The sequence below is a fragment of the Hippocampus guttulatus genome, chromosome 5, assembly GCF_054856545.1.
Source record: "Hippocampus guttulatus isolate MCC_2025c chromosome 5, RoL_Hgut_1.0, whole genome shotgun sequence".
NCBI lineage: Eukaryota > Metazoa > Chordata > Actinopteri > Syngnathiformes > Syngnathidae > Hippocampus > Hippocampus guttulatus.
Window position 1 is genome coordinate 17,470,206 of NC_141265.1, and position 16,649 is coordinate 17,486,854.

The following is a 16,649-nucleotide window of genomic DNA, read 5'->3' on the forward strand; positions in this document are numbered from 1 at the left end:
GTGCTCGGTATGTTCGACACTGTAAACAGATGTTATTGCTATACAGGAATAAAGTTTGTGCTTCCAAACACCATAGTGGAACAAAAAGAACCAGACTCAGCACTGTTCCTACCTGCCTAACACCCAACGCACACACGCATAGGCCACACACACACACACACACACACACACACACACACACACACACAGGCGGTGAGCAGAGAACATAGCCTCGGCACAGCGGCACAAACAAACACACTAAAAATACAAACTACGCATATCCAAACACTCTCGCTCCTTAATGAGCTAGCACTTTTAAAAGAAGACTTACAACTCTGTGCCACACACTGATACCTTGAGGAGAAGTCGCGATCGGAAGAGACACGCACTAGAAAAGAAGCACTCTGGGATATGAAAGATGGAGAGAAAGAAGAGGAGGTAAGAGGAGGAATCAAAACGCGCTCGCTAAGAGGGAGGAGAGCAGGAAGGGGAAAGTGTTGCACCTCGCTCCTCACATCTCTAAGGAAGATGATAGAGGGGAGAGGAAGAGTGGAGTTGGAGGAGGGGTGGTGGTAGGGTGGGGGGGGGGGCGCTACGCTGTCGCTCACGGCAAACAAGCGGGTGAGTAAATAGACTCATGGGCGTAAGGGCTGCTGAGGGTAGGTGAGGCAGAAGAAGAGGAGGGGGCGTCGGGGGTGCACACATGCTGTTGTGTTTAGGGGGCCGCTCCATCTCGAGACCCTATATGCTGATGCCGTCTTCTCGTTTACAAACGTATCCTCAGCCGTGCTTTGCTCCGCCATCCGCATTTCCCCCTTCGACTGCCTTCAAACATCCCTAACAACCACCCCCTCTCGTCCTTCCAAGCCCTGCAGGCCCTTAACCCAGCCCTCATCTTCCGTTCCCTCAAAGCCCCCCAACCCCCACCCCCGCCTCCACCCACCGTTCACCAGCCTCGCCATTCCCCATCGCCCCACCACCTCCCCCTTCTCCTGCGTCTATCTGTCAGTCGTTCGCTTTCACCCCACCCTCCCTCACCGACGATCACATCCCTTGGGTCGGTGCGCTGGTGCTGCTCGCCTGATGAGGGGGAGGATATCGCTTGCAGAGCTTTGATCCTCTGAAAGCTGATATCCAATAGATGCCGAGCCCGCCACTGGGCACCTTGGCATTTGAATGACACGGCTCAGTGTGAAAGCTCAATGAAGGCCGTTCTACTATTGCCCGCCAGCTGGGAATGCCGAATCCAGACAGGAGGGGCAACCGGCTAACATCAAACCTGAAAGCTTGACCGACCGGAGACACGAACCTTTGTTGAACAGAGGCGCATATTTTGCATGGAAATCATCTCATGACTCATCATCAGGCAAACATTTTAAAAAGTAGATATACGTGGAAGATCATTGGATAGTTCTGCCTGTCACTACGTGTTGCTCGATTAGAACATTTGGAATAAAATAATGTTCGGACCATTGAAGTCATTGCTGTCAAGCCAAACACACAAATCAAATTAGTGGTCTGTCTCCACATTGTCGGTTATTTTTACAGATTAGGAAAAATCAAGAGCCATGCCGCATTATGTTGCCTCAAGATTGATCAATGATTTTTTTTTTTTTATAAGACTAAAAATAGTTTGGCTACATACATTTGAGTAAGCCTGTTTTGTGAAAGAACGAATTGCTGTCATGCTTTGTTGCAGAAGGAACTAGTCAGGCACAAAGGTGAAGATTCATTTCTGCCCATCACTGGGGACAGTCAGCACATTGGTTTGATTATTGTGTCATTCGTGGCTCCGTGAATTTTTTGGAAAACACAGCAGTTAGTGTCTGCGCGTGAAGAGAAATGTCTAGGAACTGAAGTTATTACAATCATTCAAAATAAAACATTCCGGAGGGAAAAGGTCGTTATTCATCTGTCAAAGTGGATGACGCAAAAGGCGTCAAACAGGGGAAGGCCGTCTATTGGAGGTATAACCAGAATTTGCATAATTCGGATGCAAAATAAACACAGACTTTTCAAAATAAATAAATAAGAGAACTGGGTGATCTCGAAATGTATTCCCAGCAGGCTCCAGTAGCCTTCACGGGTGTTTCAAAAACAAAAACGTACACGGCGGGATCGTTTCCGCTGGCCCCCGATGCATCGCGTTGCCCAGCCCCGAGGTCGTATACGGTGGAGATCTGGAGGGTGTGCGCGCACACAGCCTTGTTTTCTTTTTATGTTTTATATTTCCCACTTGTAATAACAGAGGCCATTTTCTTTGTTGTACTTTCAAATGATTTTTACGACCGCTTGATTTCTTCTGCGGCTTGGGCGTCCGCCCCCACCCTAAATTTCACTAAATACTGCCGAGTGCTGATCGGGCATCTTGGGACTTAAAAGTCAAGCGAGGAAAGTGCAGACTGCTTAATTACAGAAAGCGGCGTGAAGAGCACACCGCCTACTGTCCAGCTCGGCTCCAAAAGCTGCGTGTGTTTTTTTTTTTTTTTTCACTCCGAGCCAGATGAGGGATTTCTCTGTTTTGTTAAACAAGCCCTTCCAAAGCATTTAAATGGCTTCTCCACAGCACCGATAAAAGATAACAAGACTGCCCAGCAGTGCCAGCGAATGACAACCAAAAGTGTTTGTCAAGGGAACAAAAATGTTTTTGAACATATTTAAGAGGAAACCGTGGCACATTAGGGACACGGACACCATCTATTTAATTTACCCAAATTCACATGTGGGAAGCACTGAACTAAAATAAACCCTTAGTGGAATGGCACGCAATAATTATATATTATAAGAGTATAATGGAAAATATTCCGTTTCCAACAGGCTTTCACAAGTGTCTGGCTGGTTACATCAAAGCAATCGTGAAGAAAATAAACAATTAGCCATGGACTGGGAATATGTTCATAAATAATGGATTCCCCTTTTTCTCTTAGAAAATAAGTTCCGCAATGAGTAACCTTATATAGATCTAAAAAGTTTCCTGCTGCGAATTGACATACAAGACATTAGCCTTTCCCCCACAGGCCACCACAAGGAGAGGATAAAAGAATGCCAATGACATTTACGGCGAGCCAAGCAGCCAGTGAAACTTATGACCAAAAGTTATGCAGCATCAGTACAAGTACAACTTGAAATCGAATGGAAAAGTGTGAGTACAAAGGAAATGAATATAAAAAGTGAAGCTTGATTCTCATTTCTTGTTAAAAGTTGTTGTTTTTTTCTTTCATGCGGGGCCCTTTTTGTCATCCCCGCTACCTTGATTTTCAAAGATATTGTTTTCTTCATTCGCAGAGGCAGGGTTCCAATTTACAATACTATATTTACATTGTACTTTCAAAAGACCCTCACCCAGTCTTAAGAAGCGCAGATACATGCGCACGACGAGACACCAAACAAACACCCCGGAGTTGCAATCTAGATTGTCAGCATTAGTTCGGAGCGGGGAAATGAGAAGGAGGGGGTAAAAGTTTCCTGGCTGTCCATCACAGAGTTATCATCGTGTTATCTGTGCCAGACGCCCACCATCCTCAGGAGCGTTACCGAGACAGCTTCCAGGACCTCAGGACGCCTCGGGAAACACAGCAGGACACCAAAAGAGGTGTGAGAACGTCAACGGGCTACGGCAGGCGCGGAATACTGCGCAGTACACGAGCCGCCACACAATGGCTCCGTAGAACACATACGGACAGACACCGTCTGATCATGTAAAACCGGCACGCCTACACAAACAAGACACTCGGGCCGTTTTATGACATATCAGTTTATACCATGGTGAGTTTGTGTGAATCGCACTTACTTGAAACAACCACAAAAGATTGCACGCAAACCGAATCCAAACTGTGAGTACGTCGGTATATTCTTATAATGTTGCACATACACATTTTGAAGACTATTCGGTACTCTTATAAATAACTCCAAAGATGACAAAAGTTAATATCAATAAACTTGGAATGGTGTCAGACTTATCAATTATGATTATTATTTATCTGATGATGACGACGCCAATGACAAACAGTCTGACAGTCCAAGTCAGTCAATGAGTGATTCACTCTCCTGGTGTGTAACCACAAGAAGAAGAAAACGGAGACGGTAAGTCCAAAATTTACTGAAAAAAAAAAACAATTTAAAAAGTAGCCAAGGCATGTTGTTCAATATTTGGACGACTTGGTGACTGTCTGCTCAAATATTGCCCCGTGGTTGCCGGGCTTGAGAGAAGAACAGAGTGGCAGTGAGACTGACAGTGAGATCTCTGTCAGTGGCCAACACTCTGTTTATCCGTCTGTCTGTCTGTCTGTTTATCTGACTGTCAATTTATCCCTCTCAGCAAACATCTCGCTGTGAGCTGAATGTAAATAACACAGAAAACATCGGTCGCATGATTTGAGGAGCAAATGTTGAACTAATGGTTGAAGGCTTTTGAATTGCTTGGGGTGGTGCAAGACATTCTGTTCTGTGCTTAAAGGAGACATGGCGTTTCACGAACTATTGTTCGTATTTAAAAAAAAGTTCTGAGGTGTCTCAATTAAAAAAAAAAAAAAAGTCTCTGACATTTTTTGGGTCAACCTAACATGCACTTTCCTGACCCCGGTTGAAATCATTCCGTTTCGGGGAGGGGATTCTGCCTCAATATGGATTTTGTTACCATAACAACCAAGGGCGAAGCAAGGGCTACTTTGTTGTGCCAGTTTAGCAACTCAGATTTTGTGCTCACTCAAATTTAAGAATTGCACACTATAGCTTACTATTCAATATAGAGCTTCATGAAACACAAAACACCACAAAAAAAGAAATCAATTATAAAAAACAAAACAAAAACATGCTTGGGTAGGTTTACTGGCATTTGGGTTAGCAACAGTAATGAAAAGGCCTCAGCAGTTATCGTTTTAATATCGACGTGTGAACAATAGCGTATCTGTATACACTCGAAGGTAATTACAGCTACTAACTGTGGGGGGGGGGGGCAGGCGTCTATTTAGGGAGAGGCATAATTGAGACGGCATACAGTATATTAGCGTAGGGGCCACTATTTCAGGGAACGGTGTAATTTAGTTGGAAACCACAGTGGTAAAATACAAATTGACAGTGGCAAAGACAAGCTGGTGATGTGAAGTCGGGTAGGTGGCTCACGGACAGTTGCGACTAAACAGCTCACATAAAAACGCCCTTTCAGCTTGCTCAAATTATTTCCTCGCATGTGAAAAGGCACTCCTTAAAGAGGACGCAAGCCTTCGACAGACAGACAGATGATTTGGTGGCAGTCAGTTGTAAGATATGTACAACGCAAAGGTTAGTCTCACATTTTGGATCCACTCAAAAAGCAAATAAAGGACTGGCAGATCTTGTGAAAGGTTCTTGGAAAAGAATGGGGTCAAATAATCCAGTTGCCTTCGAATCACTGTAATTACCATCACCACTCACACCCAAAAAAAAGTTCTCTACAGGAATCACACATGCAGACATTTTGACATGTGCAAACAAAGACTCGGAGAATACTTCCTGGACAAAATATGCGTTAAAAAAAATGATTCCCTATGTTTCCGCCTCATTTCTTTCATTAGTTTTATCTGTCAAGCCTCCTGAGATCTCGACCTCCACCACACAGCCAAAGCAAATAGTGTGCAAATGTCAGTCTGTTACTCATTTGATGAATAAAGCTGCTCTTTAAATACAGCAAACAAATGCTGAGAATAACTTGGATGTTCAGAGACAATCGGTATTCAGCGGAAAGCCGGTATCCAACCAGGAAGATAAGTGAGACATCACAGTGGAACCCTGGGTAATATCGCCGAACAATAACTTTCGGAGCCTGCGATTGGAACAGTACAAAGAGCGCCTTTGTGCGCGTGCGAAATATGGTGCGATAATATACTTGTCACGTTGACAAAAAGACAAAACCCAGCGCTCAATCTGAAGGGAAAATTCAATTTTGCATTTCTTTGTGGACTTCCCCCTGCAAATCATTGCGGATGACACATTTGTGCTACTTCAGCATTGTCTGCTCCGAAATGGAGAATAATACGACGCCGTCTGCGCGAGCCGAAGAGGTGAAAGAAGAGGAAGAAGCACGGCGGGTGGGGGGGGGGGGGATACACCTCTTTGACTGCGCTTCAGGTCTCGATGCCACCCAGAAGGAATGTCAGGGCGCTGAAAAAGGGCAGAGGCGGCGGGGGGGGGGGGACCGGCATTGGACCACTTCACAGGAATGAGTGGGATGTTTTGGACACAGCACCGAGCTGCACAAACACCGCCGGAGCCTAAATCCTTCACTGCCACCATGCCAAGGCCCACCTAGAGGATTGGCCCAGACAAAATATATAGATGCCTGTGTGCCGGACATATCTGTCCAATAACAGAGCTCCATTTAGCACGGAGACTGACGCTTAGGCTTGTCTGTCAGCGTCTGCGTGTGTGATTATGTTTGATTATGTGTCTGGAAATGTATATATTAATGAAATTGAGATTTGTATTTGTATGCGTAGGTATCCGCCGCGTGCGCGTGTGTGTTTATTTGTATACTGTCAACATATCTATACACATATACTGTATATCATGCATACTGTATGTATGATGGAGGAGGAGAGCGGTGGCGTGTGGAAAAGTAGTTTCGGCTCGGAGCTGTTGGCGTCTGGAGCGGGGTGGCTGCCAAAGAAAACTGTGGTCGGAAGAGTCTGCTAATAGAGCATGAGGCATGTCACCTGAAACTAGAATCATCCCTAACGCAGAAACCGCAGCGGGCCGGCATCTCTGTGGTCCTTTATTAAAGGACCGCGAGAGGCACCGGGTGCGTGCTGAGGCCCCGATGCCGTTCTCTCAGTTTCTCCCCCACACCCCGGCTCGCGTGTCCGGCTGCACCGTGGGGCGTACCTGACGGACACTTTCGATTGCGCTATTAACACCTTTGTCAACGTCTGAGCTCATCTAACCACAATACGCCCAGGAAAAGATTCCGTAGCACGAAGTCAGAAGGCCCAGCGAGACATATTCTCACGCGTGCCACCACTTTACACGCACTCAACGCGAGCTTACACAAGTGATCTCGCATGAAGACGAAGAACGTACCCTCCTCCTCAAGTTAAAATTGGTCCAGACCAGAATCAGATTTTAACCAAGGTCAAACGTTAATCAAATATTTACAAATATTTAGTATGCAGGGAACCTTTTTTTTCTTTTTTTAATTGATATGCCAAGTCATCAAAAAAGAAAACATGTATTTTATTTTACTTTAGTATTCAAGAACATTCCAGAGTCTGTACTTTCCTTTTAATTTCCTTTAATTATTTCCTAATTTCCTAATTTCCTTTCCTTTTTTTTTTTAGTATCTGTACGTCTATCTCAGAACAAGTGTGAGTAATTCGGCCATCTCTGCTCAAAAACTAGATTTGCGCAGTAATTTTTTTTTTGTTCATCAACAAGTGTCACGAATGTCGGATGACAAGAATTAGAATACTTTTGTCACCCACTGTCACTTCCTCAGGTGGCTTCCTCCTCCGAGTTGTTTTGACAAAAGAAAATACCGCTTTCTTTGCATACCATCACACCTGTTCCAGAGAAAACTTCTTAGAGGCAGGAACGCACACATCTCGTCTGCGCACAGGTGCAATAAAATGCAGGCCCTGCTGCAACGGCAGCAATTTGGTGACAGGCTGTGGGTGGCGGGGAGGACGAATTGTGTCAATGGCAGCCATTAAAAAGGACCACACACCCCTCCAGTCAGCGGCGAGGCATGATGGATGATTATCTCAAGGTGTGACAGGTGCTGCCATGGTGGTGGTGGGATCTCGCTACGCTCCCCTCTCTGGCTCTCTCACTGTATCTTGGTCATTGCTTAACACCCCACTAACATGGCTCTATTGACACACTCCAGATAGCGTCTGGTGGCTAATGAGTGTCTAAGTACCCCCTTCTCTCTCTCTCTCTCTCCCTCCCTCCCTCTCTCCATCTTTTCACAGTCAGAGCAGTGTACAGCCTGGCCTATCTCACACACAAGCAATTAAAGGTGGGATGGTCGCAAAACATTGCTTGCGAGAAAAAACATGCAACGGACACAAATGCTCTCCTACACTTTGGGGTTGCGAAATTCCACAAATTGTCGAAAGTGGGAAGCTTCACATTGGGATTAATGGGAGTAAATCAAGAGTTGGCAGGCTTACAAAATGAAGGTGGACTGTTAATAGGGGACGGAAATATAGCTGGGGAGAAGCTTGAGGGAAGATGATTTTGTTTTTTGCATGTTGAATGGAGATTTTTGGAGGGAGAGGGGCTCTTTCCATTTAATATATTAAATGGGACTTTTTTTTTAGGGGGGGCGGGGGGGGGGGGGGGGGTTTAGTCGATCCTCACCTAAACAGTGACGCACAGTTGGCAAGTTGCGCTGAAGATACAGATACCCGGACCTATACACATGTATATGTATACCTCCTGTATAAACAATGTGACATTTTTGCCAAAGCGACAGAAAACGCCGCAGAGGAATCAACGTATTCAAGTTCGGCACACTTGGCAACATAAGGCATCCGCCGGTAGCTTCACTTCTCGTACATAAAAGTACTTATTGAAATCAAAAGACCGAGAGCACATACAGAAAACAATGAATGTCCCGTTTCGATGAAAATATTCCCATTCCGTTTATAAAAAAATATTCTGGTTAGAAAAGGGGTAATTCAGGTTTTTAAAGACCCAAATATGAGCATATTTGGGTGTTTGTGTGTGTTTACATGGCCTTACATGGATACTGTTCAACTTGAGTGCTGTAAGTGAACGTAATGGTGGAAAAAAAAAAGGGGGGGCTGGGGTGGAAACTGGCACACACAGCAAAGCTTTTTCTCCACTGGACCTTGACCGGCAAGCTGGACCTGCTGGGTCACTAACCCACTTGGCCCCCAGGCAAGTAAAATATACTGATGAAAAATAACAGTCTGGATCTGCACCATGCAGAATGGATTATGTCTTGGCTAAAGTTGTGTAGATATCGCTTGTAAGGAACAATGGGGGGAATTCGAAACACTTACTTGGGACTTCAGTAACACAAAATGTTCCCTGAGAACCACTTTTGCATTTTGTTCACAAACCAGGAATCTGGTTCAGTTGCTAACATTTGACCTCAGACAAGACTAAATCACTTTATTTTCCCATGTGACAAAACGTTACGGGGATTTCCCCAAAGCCAAAAAAAAGAAAAAAAGTGTGTCTATTATTTGCTTTGTCATCTCGATTTGCAGCCATGCATTGAGCGAGCTTCTGTCAAGATTGAGAAATGTCATTTTTTTTCAATAGACAGATGTGGTTTATTACGCAGAGTGTAGAATGAGCCGGGCAAAACGATTCTCCCACTTTCCCTCTGCGTGGCTTGGCGAGACCAAAGAGTTTGTTTGGATTAGAGGCATTTTCACTTGTGTCTGTTTTACTCAATCCAATTCTTTTTGTTTTCCGAATGGCAAAGCTCTCGGTCAGCAGAAAAAACGTTTTCTGCTCTAGTCCAAAGTGGAAAAAACATGACCGTGACGTCTAGAAGACGATAATGCCTGCAGTAACTACATCACAACTTGTGTGCATTCAAACAAGTAATCCCAAACTAAATAAGACGTATGCAATATTTTTGTTTCTGCTTATAATTATGATGCGAGTCACTGATGTCGGGGTCCACTCAGCCGACTTGTGAGCGGGCAGTATGGGATCCGTTCCTACTCAGTGACGGTATGGATGCAAATGGTTGTTTGTCTCCATAGGTGCCCTGTGACTGACTGCCGACCAGTTCGGGGTGTCGTCTGACATCAAACCAAAATCAGCTGGGATAGGCCCTAGCACCCCCCGCGACCCTGTTCAGGATAAGCCGTGTTGAAAATGGATGGATAGATGGATGGATGGATGGATGGATATTTCTGTTTTACTCCAGCACGGTGAAGGCACTCAGTTACACACACACAGTTGCCAAGATCGTGTCATTGTGGGACTCCTGGCAAAGAACAAATCCTTTCATTCAAATTCTTACATGTACAATAGTTTATTCTTAAAGTACCCGTGAAGTTAAAAACAAAAATGTCTTGCAAATTTGGCACACCACAGAGAAGAACCGTGCCAAAATTAAATGAATCAAGAAACAAATGGTCGTCCTGTATTTAAAAATGATGTTTCAAAATTGTAAAAATGAGAAAAATAACAATAATAAAAACAATAAATATAGCCGTTGTCTACGTTCTCAGATGCCGTGGGTGAGTCGGGTGAATGTGCTCAAACCGTCAAGTGTCAATGAAATACCACCGCAACGACCTGGAATAATCGCCTATGTCGACACATAGCAACATGTTGAAATGTGGTATTATACTGTCTGCATCCCACCAGGTTGTCGCGGGGATTTTCCATGCCACAACGACGAGGCGCACTAAAGCAGCCATGCCAGCATGAAGCCCCTGTCCATGCGCTGGCAGGAGCAGATTTTTATTTTTATTTATTTATTTTTTAAGTTGAGCTTCAACATACAGTACAGGATGAGAGCAGACGATTTATGTTCTCCAGTGGGGAGTTTGATCATTTCATTGAAAGCAAGTAGCAACATGATGAAAAAGATTAGTTTTTCCCAGCTGTACTTTGGAGCAAATTGAATGACATCTTGATGTACACTTGCATTGCCAATCTCCAATGTTTCATTTAAATAAGCGGCAAATTATTTGCGGAATCCTGTTCACTAACTCAGAAACCAACCAGCTGTAGTCAACGACTCAAGTATTAAGCAAGCTATTCATCTAAATGGCTGGCTACTGCTCACTATGCACAACAACAACAAAAAAAAAGACATTTGAAAAGTAAGGTGTTCCATTGGATTAATTTGTTTAACAAAAGACCATTGTCATAATTAATGAAAAAAAGACTTTAAAAAAGGTGTAATTAAAAAAAATGAAATAAAAATGCTTTTTTTTTTTAAAAACTGACACTACATCGTGCACTTACAAAACTGATTAAGTATAATGATTGTGAAAATATCCACTCCTTTGAAAATTGCAATTTGCTTTTCCATACCACCATACTTAGTGGCCTTTTTTTTTTTAATCTTACACTTGACAAATACTGTACTTCATGAATGAAATAAAACAAAAACTAATAAAAAATTTATGAAGACTAAACTTAAAGATATATATATATATATATATATATATATATATATATATATATATATATATATTATAGAATGCGCTATATAAATCAGCATGTATTGTATTGTATTGTATACAAATAAAGAAATACAACTATAATGAAAAATCAAAAACTATTATAACCCTGCAGAGGACCAATTTTTCCTTCATTATTGGAGCTCAATAAATAGCTTTACCCCAAAAATGGGGGGGGGGGGGGGTTCTGTCTTGACTGTGACAGGGGCAGTCTTTCAACACAAAAGTCAAACAGTCTGACTTTTGGAAGCAAAAAAAAAAAAAAAAAAAAAAAAACCTTACAGTAATTGAAAGTTTGGACCCATGATCTCTACACTATATAATAAAAAATCATTTTCCACACAAGCAGTACTGTGTATAGTCCAATAAAAACAGGAACCTTTCCGTGACACAACCATAGACATTGACATCTAAACTGCGAGCAGCCGCTCTCCACTAGTAAGTTATTTTTGCAGCCCTCTTATTGTTTTAGCTTCCACTTTGTCACATGTGTGCTTTTGCACGTGGTTTGTCCATTTAAGCCTCTGAAAATTAACTGCAATTTAAGGACAATTTCACCAATCACCTCTCAAAATTCAGATCGACTTTTTTCTTCTTTTTTTCTTTTTTTTGATGACATTGTAGGAGGCACTATATAATAAGTAGTGAATGTCGACTGGATGGCAGCCAATATGTGTGAAGACTGCCAACATTTGTCTCCCTGTCTTGGGCCATGTGGCACAGTGCCGGGCTCATTTTCCCTGCCAGCAATCGCCACACATTCTCCTTAGTTGGTTGAAAGACTTTCAAATCTTGTCATTTGTGTTACATCCCCGGACATTCAATGTCACACCTTCAAAAGTCACATTTTTGCTTTGGATGCAACTTAGTTGCTATGAGGCGCACGCCAGACAAAACCGTGCAGTTTTTTTTTCTTTTCTTTTAAATGTAAAGTTAAAAATGAACTATTACTTTTTTTCAGCGCATACAATGAGATTTTTTTTTTTCCGTCTTTGTCACGCAGTTAGCTGTTCAATTAAAAACAAAAACAGACATCACATGAAAAGAGGTCACTCCGGACTTATTTTTTTTTCTATTTTGTTTAGGGTATCATTCCGAAGGTGTGAGGACCTCAGCATCAAACATCTTTGGCTTTGTAATTTTTGCAATCATATCATTCCTTTGCCCACAGTGCGCCATTTGAGATTGGAACAGTCTTGCAAAGGATTTCGCCTGCCGAGATGTTATTTGTTCTGTGATTCCAGTTCGGTCCACTGCAGTCCCCCGTAATGACTTTCACTGGCTTTGCGCGAATGCCTGCTCAAGGAATTTCGTGTTTTCAGTCGTGGCGGGATTCTGTTTTGAAATTGCAGAGATTGTACTGCATGTTGGGGCAGTGTGACGGCCATTGAGCTTCTCATAATTGCACTGAACTGCAGTCAGGGACAAGCGAGCATCTTGCCCGGCAACAAAAATGACAAAGCCGAAATTTTCAAATGCTGATGGCCTCCGGTCTGTCCAAATGAAACCTGAAACCAAATCGAAATGACTATTTTTATCATGATCATTTCTGATTGTTATTTTTTTGAAGGGCGTTAATCATGTCTGACATAAACCTTGATATCACATCTTTATTTGTTGATATGAAATGAAAGATAATTGCATTGATTAGCAACAGTGAAATTATTTTTTCTCCCCCGTGTTGTCAGTCTTCAGTATGTAACATTGCACCATTTAAATCGTCACTGCTAGTAAAGAGCAAAATAAATTAAGTAATTGCAATGCCCTATTTTTGGGGAAAGTGAAATGTGAAAAACCGCCAATTAAAACGAAGACGAAACAAAAACAACACAAATAAATACAATGTTCATTAGCCAGTGTTGAATAATGGCTTTTAAGAAAAGAAAGTGTTAATCCCCAGACAATAAGATCCTTCTGATACCTTCATTAAAGCTTTCCTCCCTGCACTGTATGCTAATGTGTCTTTGTCAGATTTTTATTTATTTTTTATTATTATTATTATTATCCGGAATGAGATTGTTTTAATTTTCATCTCCCGAGTCTTACGTTTGTAATTATTATAATTATATTTCTTTTAAAATAAGAAACTGTCAGCCGCTGTCCATTTTTGACACATTCCGTCACTTAGTGACAGAATGATTCCGCGAACACTTGTGGCGTTTGTCGTACATAACAAAACTGCACGCAGGCGACACTTCTATTCCGTACGTGAAGGAGTGACACCGCTGGCCGCAAACTGGATTAAAGCTGCAGACTGTGAAATAAGCGGGCCTCCCCGCCCCCCAGCCGACCCGTCCCCATGGGCTGATGGTATCTCCCGCGCTGTATCAATTCCACTTTTATTTCCAGGCTCTGTGAAATGGTCCAAATAGCGTTACAAATGGCGGCAGATAAAAGGGTTAAACTAATTGCGGTTAGATAGTCATAAAAGTGATTCTTTTTATTCTACGTCTACTAAGCGAGACTGTCTCGCTCCATATCCCCAATAATACCGAGCCCGATTAAACTTTTTTTTCCTTTTTTTTTCACCAGGCTATTTCATGTTGAAATGAAACGTAGGGTCTATGAGACGCAGCCCCGATCGCCAATCTCAGAAGACGGACAATTTGACATGCTGATTTGGAATTATCACACTTACAGTAGCACATATTCTCAAAAGATATACGGCCTCAGCTATCTCTCTTATTCTGTAGTTAATAAATCCTATTGTGTTCTTGGGGTTTGGAAATCAATTCCCCTGACAAGACGTGACCGAGGCAGAACCGCACACGCACGTTTTGCTCAAACGACACAAGTTGCTGACAAGGCTTATATTTTTGTGGACAGACTTTTTTTTTTTTAATTTTGGTTTCCTCTCCCTCTCTTTCTCTCTATGGTTTTATGTCACGCCTTGTTTCATCATATGAACAGACATATTGGAAAGGAGAGCTGAATGATCAATTCACACTAGCGGGGTAGTCGACCCTGTGTGCCTTACAAGCATTCATTCATGTCTCAGCCTCTCACTTTAAGCCCCATATGTTTCTCATACTCGACAAACTTTGGCATCACCAGCTATGAATGAAAAATACAAATTGCTGCACGATTTCGAGCGCTCCCTTGACAAGCAAATATTTTCCTCAAAATATATTGACCAGCGTGCAATTTTAGATATTATTTACCATGTCGAGTGAGTGACGTGTTGGAGGGACCGCCGAGTCAAACAAAGCCTTCCGAAGGCTGCAGTGAGCACTGTGCCTGTACTGTCAATGTTTATGTAATGCTGGGCAAAAATCCATGATGTCAAAACTCATTTCCTGCACGATAAAACTAAACAGGGCTCGTCAGAAGAGGGAAGAGAAAATGGTGAATATTGCACTTTGAAAAATTGATTCAGTCACCATTGCTGAGTAATGAGGTTGGGGGGGGTTGGATACGGGATCTTCCAGGCTAGCACTGCATCGTACTCATTAATGCACAGCAAGGAAAGCAGCCTTTAAAAGTTACGTATGACAAAAAGATACAGCAACCCAAAAATAGCAGTTGTCTTCTGGTTTATCCGTCACTTTCTTTTATTGGTATGGCTCAGTACTGCAGCCAAGCTTTGTGTCGGCCAGCAGTTTTGCTTCCACCCCTCTCCAAAGGAACCGTCACAATGGAAACATTTCGAGAGTTGTGCACCTCTAATAAACTTTTCGATTATTTCCCAAACAGAACTAATGACCTTGAAAGGAGAGAAAATTAGCAAACACACAGAGCCATCTGTGTGCCCCGCAGGCAGGCGAATTATTCCGTCTTTGCCAAGGTAGTGTAATGAAGCTCGTACATTTTGCATGCAAATCTCTGCCTAATCTTACTCTTCTCATTGGCAGTGTCTTCCAAATAAATATATAAAACCCAATTATGGTTTAATTAATAGAAATCTACCGTACTGGGGAATTGCTACTCTGGCTGGCTTGACTCTGGGATGTAACGCATTAGCTGCTCGCTTCAAAACATTACACGGGCTCACAGAAAAGCCTCATCGGCTCCCTGTGCGGTTTAGGAGGCCTCCTGACGTCTCGACACCGCAAATGCGTGGACCCTTACGGTGGAAGGTAGCTACACCGCTGGGAATTGAGTGTCGTTCTGGTGGTATTCTCACCTCATTACATTTTTCTTTTGCGGATGCAAGTAACATGTAATGCCGCGGCACCGACGCCATTAACTTCGGAAGGCAGATGGAACCTTTGATATCTCACAAATTTTATCGAGCTAAATAGCCGGCCGCATCCACATGGCGCTTTGTAGAAATACATACACTTTGTATGCATTCAGGCTTTTTGATTGGGATGTTTTAGCTTCCCCCACCTCACAGAGGCAAAATCGCCACCCCTACCTAGTGCTCAAAGGTGAGAAGCTCAGACAAAGCTCAACAAAGTCGGGCCCTCTCGATCAAATTCGGTGACCTTGAACATCATCAATGCTCTTCTGGATCAACTGGAAAATGAAATAAAAATTGCACAACGGCCTGTTTACCTGTCTATTTTATACGGCTTTGCTGTGCTGTATAAATTGGAAAACGCAGCATAATCACTGCCACGAGGCATTTCCCAAAAACCGAGCGACGAGCACACCGACTTCGTTGACTCGGCCAAGGCAAGCTTAGACTTCAAAGTGCATGACTCATTCCGCACAATCGGATGCCAGACAGGCACTTCCTCCAGAACTCCGTCAGTCATTTGCTCCCGCTTGATGACACGAATGTGACTCAGATGAACTTCAAATTACACTTGAAATCCATCGCATGTAGAAGAACATACACACTACATTAGTAGTGTGTATGTAGTAGTAGCGACATTAAACCCGCTCGACGAGACTTCTTGCAACACAGTCGAGCCCTCGAACCAAGTTTTATCCGAGCTGCTGCTCTGGAGCTCATCCACTAAGTGCTCTGCATCTGGCAGCCACTGTGTCCCCACTGATAGGAGAACTTAGCACCGTTGACCTGGCCCGGGCCATGCCACTCCATGTCTGCCCATACAAGGGCATGCCTTCGTACCCTGCTCGCCTTATCCTCAACGCAGCGTTGGACATTCTCGACTACTGCAAAGCCAAAATTGATTTCGCAACAACATAGCACAATGTATCCAAAAAAAAAATAATAATGTCACGTGTTGGATCATGGCACTCCTTTGTCAGACTCTGCTAAGGTCCGAGTACCACTGACTATGGTGCACAGCACGTAAGACAAAGACCCGCACGTGTCTTCCTCCCTTTTTATCCCTCTCCATATGTTTTCTTCCTCTTTGACAGCTTCCCTTTGCTCTTCTTCTGGCCTTTGTCCCTTTAACTCTCATAGGTGTCCAACCTGCCTTTCAATGTCCCTTTTTCTGTGATTGTCCCACTCTCACTCTTGTCTCGAGTCGGGGATCCAATGACCGATAGGGAGGGATTTTCCCAGGACTGTTGGGATCGGAGCGCAGATATCACAGTCTTTCAATCTTTCCGCTGAGGAAGGCGATAGCGGGATCCTAATGGGCCTGTTCTATCAGC